The sequence below is a fragment of the Cetorhinus maximus genome, chromosome 5, assembly GCF_964194155.1.
Source record: "Cetorhinus maximus chromosome 5, sCetMax3.hap1.1, whole genome shotgun sequence".
Lineage (NCBI taxonomy): Eukaryota > Metazoa > Chordata > Chondrichthyes > Lamniformes > Cetorhinidae > Cetorhinus > Cetorhinus maximus.
Window position 1 is genome coordinate 159,998,906 of NC_135883.1, and position 10,880 is coordinate 160,009,785.

The following is a 10,880-nucleotide window of genomic DNA, read 5'->3' on the forward strand; positions in this document are numbered from 1 at the left end:
AGGCTGTCGGATCGTATCAAACAGTCTGTCCCAGGCGCTGCTTAGAACGGGCAAAGTCCAGACCGTACCCGACCAGCCTGTGCTTGTAAAATTCAAAACACCGTGTCCAACATTAGATGTTATTCCGCGATTGGACATTTGTTAATTAATCCTCTGTGTGCTAAGAATTACGCTGACAACCAATCTAAGGTTGTCAGTCGGGCTCACAGTATGGAGCATTTGTGTGTGCTGGAAGCTACATACATTAATATTAAAGGCCCTGTCCTTTGCAGACAGAAAGAGCATGTACACACATTGCACCTGTTTCAGCTAAACAAGATAAGTGACACTATTCGCTGACTCATTCGTCAGGACAATGCCTCAACCAATCAGGCTCAAGGTGACTGGATGAGGTTTCAAACAATGTGTGGCAGTTAACTGTCGGTCATCATTACCGATGCATTCTCCATGGCAATGCCTCTACCAATCAGAGTCCTCTTGCCAACCAGTCAGCACTCTCTCCACATTCATTAATATTTATTGCAATGTTCATGAAGCTACTAATGTCTGTAACATTATTGGAAAAGAATCTTCTTTTAAAATAGAGGTTTAGTTTGTGGGTGAGTCTTAATTGGATTAAAGCCAGCTGGTCTGGGTGCTTTGATGTGTATTGGTTTTGATATGTAAGAGAGGTAGCGTGCATTTGCATTTTTTGAATAGAGCATTCAAGAAGTGGGGTGAAAAATGATACCGATCCAGCGGATACCAAGCCATATGTTTATAATGCTAATAAAATTGGTATGATGAAAGCAGTTTTATTGTTAGAGAGGTTTAGTTCAGAGGTTGTTGATACAATGAGAATTAACTTTAAATGGGCAGTGCTAGGTACAACTTTAGCAGTTTTCGGGTGTGCAGAGCGGAGGCAACGTGAGATCACATGGCAGCTGTCAGACTCCAACTGTCTCCACAGGAACTAACATGAAAATAACCTAATTTTGAATTTGTAAGGTGAAAATGCTTTGCCTGGTGTTTGGTTAAGTCTATGGGTTGCTGTTGCTTTAATGGAGATTAGTTTGGGAATTTCATAAAATTTATGATATTAGTAATTTGTAGCCATGTGAATATATATATTTTAGTTGTGTTAATGAACAAAATGTTCATTTAGTTTAATGTAAAACCTTGAGAACTTGTGGTCTGAATCCTGAATTTAGAGTCGCACCTTAAACATAACACTTAAATTATAGGTTATGACAGTTGTTTCAAGTTTCCCTCTGGGATTTTTAAATAACTCCGCTTTAACAACTGCATCGGTCATAACAGTATATTCATTTCCATCACCCAAATTATGAACATATATTGCAAATAACTGTGGTCCCAGCACTGATCCCTGTGGCACTCCAGGTTGCCATCCTGAAAATACCCCCACCAGCCTCATGAAGCTACAACACAGGACTACTTGATTGGCAAACAGCATAAGCAGCAAGTGATTTATAGAGCTAAGCGATTCCATAACCAACAGATCAAACCTAAGCTCTGCAGTCCCGCCACATCCAGTCGTGAATGGTGGTAGACATTTAATCACCTCACTGGAGGAGGAGGCTCCACAAATATCCCCATCCTCAATGTTGGGGGAGCCCAGCACATTGCCACTCCCCTAGCCAAGCTGTTCCAGTACAGCTACAACACTGGCATCTACCCGGCTATGTGGAAAATTGCCCAGATATGAATTGTACATAAAAATCAGGGCCAATCCAAACTAAGCAATTACAGTCCCATCAGTCAACTGTCGATCATCAGCAAAGTGATGGAAGGGGTCATTTACAGTGTTACTAAGTGGGACATTCTTAGCAATAACCTGCTCACTGCTGCTCAGTTTGCTTTCCAGCAGTTTCACTCAGCTTCTGACTTCACTAGAGACTTTGTTCAAGCATGGATAAAAGAGCTGAACTCCAGATGTGAGGCGACAATGACTGCCCTTGACATCAAGGCAGCATTTGACTGAGCGTGGCATCAAGGAGCCCGAGCAAAACTGGAATCAGGGGGAAAACTCTCCAATGGTTGGAGTCGTACCAAGCAGAAAGGAAAAAGGTTGTGGTTGTTGGATGTCTATCACCTGAGTCCCAGGACATCACTGCAGGAGTTCATCAGGGTCGTGTCCTCGGCCATCTTCAGCTGCTTCACCAATGACCTTCCTTTCATCATGAGGTCAGAAGTGGGGATGTTCCCTGGTGATTGCACAACGTTACATATGAGCATCTGAACAAGGAGCAGGAGTAGGCCATTCAGCCCCTTGAGCCTGCTCTGCCATTCAAAAAGATCACAGCTGAGCTGATAATAACCTTAAATCTGCATCTCGCATACTCCCGATAACCTATCATCCACCTTGCTATCAAGAATCTATCCACATGAGCCTTCAAAATATTCAAAGACTCTGCTTCCACCGCCTTTTCAGGAAGAGAGTTCCAAAAACTCATGACCATCTGAAAGAAAAAATTTCATCACATCTCCATTTTAAATGGATCACACTTTATTTTTAAATAGTGACGGTTATTCTAGATTCTCCCACAAGAGGAGACTTTACCTCCACATCCACCCTGTTAAGACCCTGCTGGATGAAACATATTTCCATCAATTGTTTCTTACTCTTCTAAACTCCAGCGGAAACAAGCCTAAAAACAAAAAGCTAAAAGCTACTGCGGATGCTGGAAATCCAAAACAAAAACAAAAACAGAATTACCTGGAAAAACTCAGCAGGTCTGGCAGCATCGGTGGAGAAGAAATCAGTTAACGTTTCGAGTCTTCATGACCCGTCGGCAGAACTGAGTATAGTTAGGAGAAAGGTGAAATATAAGCTGGTCTAAGGTTGGGGGGCGGGGGGAGAGAGAAGTTGAGGGTGTGGTGATTGTGGGGATAAGCAAGCAGTGATAGGAGCAGATAATCAAAAGATGTCACAGACAAAAGGATCAAAGAGGTGTTGAAGGTGGTGATATTGTCTAAGAAAAGTGCTAATTAAGAATGGAAGACAGGATACTCAAGGTACAGCTCTAGAGACTGTCCAATCTTTCCTCATAAGACATACCACCCATTGTAGGTATTAGACTGGTAAACATTCTCTGAATTGCTTTCAACGCATTTATGTCCTTCCTTAAATAGGGTGACGAAAGCTCTACGCAGTACTCCAGATGTGGCCTCACTAGTGCACTATTTAATTGAAGCATAACCTCTCAAGTTACGTGTTCAATTCTCCTCACAATAAACGACAACATTTCATTAGCTTTCTTTATTACTTACTGTACCTGCGTATGAAACTTTTGCGATACATGTACTAAGACACCCAGATCCCTCTCCATCTCAGAGCTCTGCAATTTCTCACCATTTAGATAATATGGTTCCCTTTTATTCTTCCTGCCAAAAATGGACAATTCCACATTTTCCCACATCATACTCCATTTGTCAGATCTTTGCCCACTCACTTAACCTATCTGAAACTTTTTGTAGCTTCCTGAGTTCCTCCTTCTCGTCAGTAGCACTGAAGACATGGTAATGATATTTTTATTTTTCTATTTTTAAACTTTGAAAACCTTTCAGTGATCTCCCTGAGGCTGCACTTAGCCTCAGGGCAATGTGCGCATGTGTGAAAGATCGCACTCTCCCATTTGCTGGAATCCCCCCTCCCTCGCCTGCGCAGGAAGCGCATAGCGCTTCCCGGCTGACATCACGCTGGACGGGCCATAATTGGCCCGCTCGCGCAAAATGGCGGTGTGGCCCGTTTTGGTGGCGGTGATCAGCTACCCACCCGCTGCCAAGTCGGTCAGGCCCGCCTGCCCGTGAAGGGCAAAATTCAGCCACTAGTCTTAGACCCGTTCCTGTCATCCTAAACCTGAATGTAAAATTCAATCATATTATGGTCACTGCTAACCAGGGACACCTTCAGTAGGAGGTCGTTAATTAATCCCATCTCATTGCATAATACCAGGTTGACTCCGGAACATGCTGTTCTCAGGGACTATGTCGGAAACATTCTATGAACTCTTCACCTAGGCTCCCTTTGCCCATCTGACTTTTCCAGTCTATATGTCGATTAGAATCTCCCATGATTATCGTTGTGCCCTTCTGACAAGCTCCTATTATTTCTTCCTTTATGCTCCATCCTACCATGTGGTTACTATTAGGGGGCTTGTACCTGGCTCCCACTCCTGACTTCTTGCCTTTACCGTTTCTCATCTCTACCAAAACTATTTCCACATCCTGGTTTCCTGAACTTAGGTCATCTCTCTCTATTGCGCTAATCCCATAATTAAGTAACAGAGGCGCCCTTCCTCCTTTTCATCACTCCCGGTCCTTCCTAAATGTCTTATACACTTTAATATTCAGGTTCCAATCCATGTCCTCCTGCTGCTATGCCTCTGTAATGGCTATCAAATCATATTTATTTATTTCTATGTGCGCTCTAACTTCATCTGTTCAGTTTCGAAAGCTTCTTGCATCAGATACAGAACCTTTAGTTTTATCATTTTATTCTTTTTATAACCTCTAGTCTCATCTGTTGATTTAGTGTTAGATTTCTGCTCTCAATCCCTTCCTGTCACTTCTGTTTTATATTTCCCGTGATAATACCTTTCTCTTTTGTCATGCCTCCACTCTTTGATTTACCACATCTTCCCAAATTTGTACTCTTGCCCCCACTACTTAAGTTAAACCCCTCAGCACCATTCATGACTCTTCAGATACTGAAGCAGTCCCTGTTCAAATGCAGCAAGACCTGGACAACATCCAGGCTTGGGCTGGCAAGTGGCAAATAACATTCGCACCTCAGGAGTGCCAGGCAATGACCATCTCCAAACAGAGAGAATCTAACCAGCACCCCTTGACATTCAATTGCATTGCCATTGCTAAATCCCTCACTGTAAACTTCCTGGGGGTGACCATTGTCCAGAAACTGAACTGGATGAGCCATATAAATACTGTGGCGACAAGAGCAGGTCAGAGGCTTTGAATCCTGCACCAAGTACCTCACCTTCTGATTCCACAAAGCCTGTCCACCATTCACAAGGCACACATCAGGAGTGTGGTGGAATACTCTCCACTTGCCTGAACGAGTGCAGCTCCAACAACACTCAAGGAGCTTGACACCATCCAGGACAAAGCAGACGCTTAATTGGCACCACATCCACAAACACTCACTCCTGAAACCACCAATGCACAGTAGCAGCAGTGTGTAACATCTACAAGATGCACTGCAGGAATTCACCAAGACTCCTTAGACAGCACCTTCCAAATCCACAACAACTAACACCTGAAAGGACAAGGGCAGCAGACACATGGGAACGTCACCACATGGAATTTCTCCTCCAACCTACTCACCACCCTGACTTGGAAATATATCGTCATTCCTTCACTGTTGCTGGGTCAAAATCCTGGAACTCCCTCCCTAACATCATGGTGGGGGTACCTTCACCAAATGGACTGCAGTGGTTGAAGAAGGCAGCTCACCGCCAACTTCTCAGGGGCAATTAAGGAATGGCAATAAATGCTGGCCTAGACAGCAATGCCCACATCCCATGCATGAATGAACAAACATGTCAATGTGAACTGCTGGCTGCCGAATGAAGCACAGGAGAAACAGCGGCCAGTCCTGTTGTTGGTCCTGAAAGCTAAGAGTCTCTGTTCAAACGTAACATGCGGCAAACAGGGGAAGATGTTCACTGGATGTCCTCGTGTTTCCAAGGATCAAGGAAAGGCGGTAAAAATTCTCCGAGATGCTGGGTGTTTATAGACGCTGTTCGTGAGGATAATTGGAGGTTTCCCATGCAGAAACAGAACAAATTCCATTGTGCTCGTCAAAGAACTCACTGGAGAAGGAATTGAGAAATCTTCAGTAAAAGAAAATCACTTAATGAGTGAGCTTGTTATGGGACTGCTAATGGTGAGTGTGATCCCAAGCTTGTCTACTCGGGAATAACCTGGCTGGCTGCCCATTACTACCCACCACATGTCAACAACAGTCCAGGGAAACTGAAAAGCACCAACCGATTCTGCAGAGTTTCTGCTGAGAAAGAATTAGATGGCCTGCAGGGGGCGGCAGAACCTTTGAGGGTTGCAGTGGCTGAGAGAAAGCAAACAGAATGAACCAGGGCCAGGTTAGTGCCTTCTGTTCTGTCAGCCAATGTACGATTTACCTTTTTAATGTGCAATCACTTTTCAACGATGTAACTGTTACTTTATTTTGTTTATATTAATTGATGTGTGGAGTCTGTCTCATGGTGGTAACACGGAACATCAAGGTATAAGAAGGACCCAGACTGAAGATATGTAAAGGACTGTACTGACCTGCTCTGTGGGCTCAAAACACAAAGCAAGATGGTTAATTGAATTAAGAGAAAGCCTTGCTAGAATCAGCAATTCTGCAAAATGACTTAACCTGTAGAAGTGCTCGGACCAGTGAAGATAAACAGACTGAGCTTCATTAAGGAACAATAAATATGCCACCTTCTCCCAGCTCTGGGGTTTGGTAACAGTGTTGGAGATAACAAAGAGAAGTCAAGCTGGTTATGGTGCCTCAAGTATGACTTTCAAAGCCAAGGGACATCTGGAAAAAGCATGGAGATGAGCAGTGATGTCATTAATAACCAATTAAAAGGATGAAAAGCAGGCTTTACCTTATATGGCACAGGAACATAGCAAAAAAGTTATGAAGAAAGCGCCCACAGAACCATCTCTACTGCAATGGTTAGAGCAATTTGGCCATTTGGTCAAGACAAACACGGAGGATTCATCATTGGTTTGGCCACTGAGACGGACTCCGGCTCACAGGGAAGCTAAACAACCGGTATTATTGTGAGTGTGTGGACTTGCTTAGTGGTTTAATAAAGGGGAAATTTTGGTGCAATTTCATCCAAGTTGTTGTGTGCTGTTGATATCCAACACAAGAACCTTTAGACCAGGAACAGGGTCTTACAGGATTTGGCGAGTTTGCGCAGGAATCATGAAGATGAAGAAATGGCAGAACATACTATGGATGGATTAGTCACAAATTACGTGGCAGGGAAATCACCCCTTGAAAAGTGGCAGCTTCTGGTTAAAAGCAAAATACCGCAGGTGCTGGAAATCTGAAATAAAAACAGATAATGTTGGATAAACATAACGGGTCTGGCAGCATCTGTGGAGAGAGAAACAGAGTTAATGTTTTGAGTCTGTATGACTCTTCTTCAGAACCTGGAGGGGGATGAGGCAGACAAGATGCTTATTAAACAGGTTCAGACACTGCTCCCCGAATGTCTAGAGAAGGAGGAGAGGGTTCCTTTTAAAGAAGTAGCAGTTATCCAAGGACAGATGTATGAGAAAAGAGCGAGAGCTGAAAAGAGTGAAGACTTTTCGGTTCAGACACCTCACTGTCCTGAGAAATGTGACAAGTTTTTTCAGGAGTCAGATAATAAATTAAAACAATCCGTTTCTGTAAATCCCACCACATGGCAAGTAAGGTGGAGATGTAAAAGAATGTTTGGGGTTAAAGAAAATGGTTCGGGGAAAGTAAAAATTAAGCTGATAGACCTACAGTATAGTTAAGATGCTGTGTGAAAAGGCAAAAAAAAAAGGAAAGAGATAACTGGTGTGTGAGGAAGTATTTGCTTGAGTATTTTGTTGAGGTATAAAGCATTTTACTGCCTGAATGTGATTTACTTGTGTCTGTAAGTGCTGGGTTAGTGTCGCCGAACTAACGGATTAGTAACCCTCTGTGTTCTGCTATGCTTAACGTTTTTTATTCGTGGTTGTTTAATGTGTTTATACATTTATATAATGTTTGAGACTTTAAACTGGCTTCAATTCTAATTTGTTTTTATTCCGCTCTTCTTTGGAGTTCACGATCTGGGGATAATTTATGTACTTTGAGTTTATCTCATTATAGTAGTTCATATTTCTAGCGGCGCATGGAAATATGAAAGTGTGAATGTGACTGTTGAATGAACCTATGTCAATTTAATATAAAGTTTATTTGTGGATTTGTGGGAACTCAGTGACCAGTTAAATATGAGAATTATAAGCTTGGTCTAGAGGGATGTGCAGTTAGTATTGGAACTTTGTTGCGCTGTCACATCTCTGCCAGATAAACGAGGAGAAATTCTGCAGGAGGTAATGATGTGTTTGGGTGAGGATAAGATTGAGATTCTGGTTCAGTGCAGAATGGGTCATGGGAATCATCTCAGCAATTAGAAGTTGATTTAAACAGGAAAAGGTAAGTTTAGCGAAAAAGAATGGATAATTCTCATTTTGTAATTTAATGAAGGCATTGTGAGGTTGTAGTGTTCTGTCTTTGAAAGCCTGTGTGTAGCTGTGAGAGAATGCTGAGACTCGACTGCTTGGATTTTGCGAGCTGCGAGAAACTCTGTGATTGCTTTTCTTTTGTGTGGGAGCTTACAGATTCCAGGTATTTTAGACTAAGAATGCTGAAAGTTTTCTTGTGAGAATTCACTGTTTCTTTAGTTATTATTAATTAATTGGAAACGCAATTGAAGAAAGAATCACAAGACCGCTGACTTCATTCATTTGTTCTCTTTTTGTTAAAGCATGTATCTTTTGTCTCTGTGTGGGGAATAAACTGATTTTTGTGTGGATGATGTTCGTGTCCCTCAAGCTTTAGTGTTTCTCTTCCCGATATTGTGATTTTTGTGGTAGTAGTTTCAGTACTTTAAGTTTAAAAGCTAACAAAAGGGAAGAGTAATTAAGAAAGTACAATTTTCAAGTTATGAACCTGGAGTCATGGTCACTGACCAGAATCATGATTCCAGAGTATTCTTATAAAATTTGTGGGGATTTTAATCCGGCTACAAATTTACACATTTGAGAACGAATTAGTTCAATCGGGTGGATTTGACTTTGGGATATTTAAAGTGACGATGACCAATACTGAGCTGGATTGATCTAGGGTTAAAAACTCTTTGCAAAGCTTCAAGGTTTGTCCCTGACACAATTGACACAAAGGGAAAGGAACATTTTGTGATTGGACTCTGCAAAGAAACAGCTTTGAGAAGATTCAGGTTTTTCCTTTCGAACACAAATTTAAAAAGGGGCCGTGACATCATTATGTCCATTTGAGAACTTTTGCTCCACCCCTTTCCAAGCCGAGAATTCACTCATTCCTGCTAGCTGCTTAAACTCATCACTGGTTCTACCTTGTTCAATCAAAATGTGTTTATATTTATATGTATTGGGCATTGCAGGTATGTTTGGATGAATCTTGCCACGAGCAGAATTAATCTTTTGTGTTTTGTTTACAGGTAAGTGCAAGTGGAACAGGATTTGCAGTAGCTTCAAGGATTTGAGAATTTATCTGCAGACTTTCAATGTCATAGCATAGTCATGGACTAAAGGCTTTGTTTTATAAAAAAAACTAAGAGAAAGTTGTCTTTAACCCATTCAGTCCATCTGTAATTCCCAGAAACAAAGTGCTTGAGTATGGGAAATCTGATGTAAACACGTTGACCAATGAGTATCAGACTTTTAAAAACCACCAAGCCTGGGCACAAGAAACTGGAATTGATGAATTACTTTTAATTTATATGAGCTGGTGTTTCAAACATTTTGAGGAAAAATTACCTGAAATTCAAAGGGATTCGAGGAAAAGAAAAAAAGATATAAACACACAGACTAGGTGGTTATTATGGATAAAGATAAGGTTTCTTTTGAAGAAGAGATAAATTAAATATGAAAGGAAATCTATCAGCCCAATTGTTTGAATTTGGGGCAATTTTGAGATGTGAAAAGTGCCCTCTAATTGAGCAAGTAACTTTTGTAAAACTATGATGTCCTCTAAGATACAGAACAAAGAAGCAAAATATATTAATGCCTTGAATCAAACAGAAATGATTGATTTCTGTTTTAAACACGTTATGAGAATATTTTATTGGACTGCAAAATTTCTCCAGGGCTCATGAATGAGATAGGGTAGTAACTAGTGGGATATGTGGCATAACATTTGGGACACTGCATATGTGTGCAGGAGAAGAAGGACAAAGACAGAAGAACACGTGCGGTCCATGTGGTGTAGGTACACCCATAATGCTGTTTGGAGGGAGTTCCAGGATTTATGACCCAGCGACAGTGTAGGAACAACTGTATACTTCTAAGTAAGGATGGTGTGTGGTTTAGAGGGGAACATCCAGGTGCTGATGTTCCCATGCATCTTCTGCCCTTGTCCTTCTAGGCGAAAGAGGTCGTGGGTTTGGAAGGTACTGTCGAAGAAGCCTTGGTGAGTTTCTGCGGTGCAACATATACATGGTACACACTGCTACCACTGGTGTTGGTGGTGGAGGGAGCGTATGTTGAAGCTGGTGGACGGGGTGCCCATCAAGTGGGCTGCTTTGTCGTGGATGGTGTTGAGCCTCTTGATTGTTGTTGGAGCTGCATTAATCCAGGAAATTGGAGGGTATTCCATTGTAAGACCCTGTTCCTGGTCTAAGCGCTCTTTTCTTGGATATCAACAGCACACAACAACTTGGATGAAATTGCACCAAAATTTCCCCTTTATTAAACCACTAAGCAAGTCTACACACTCAAAATAATACCGGTTGCTTAGCTTCCCTGTGAGCCGGAGTCCGTCTCAGTGGCCAATCCAATGATGAATCCTCCGTGTGTGTCTTCTGACCAACTGGCCAAATTGCTCTAACCATTGCAGTAGAGATGGTTCTGTGGGCTCTTACTTTATATATTTTTTGCTATGTTCCTACGCCAAATAAAGTAAAGCCTGCTTTTCATCTTTTTAATTGGTTATTAATGACATCACTGTACATCTCCATGCTTTCTCCAGATGTTCCTTGGCTACGGTCCCTTTACAGCATCCACCCTTAAGTGTATAATTTCACTAGAGAACATTATTACACTTCTGACAGACTAAGTACAAGATT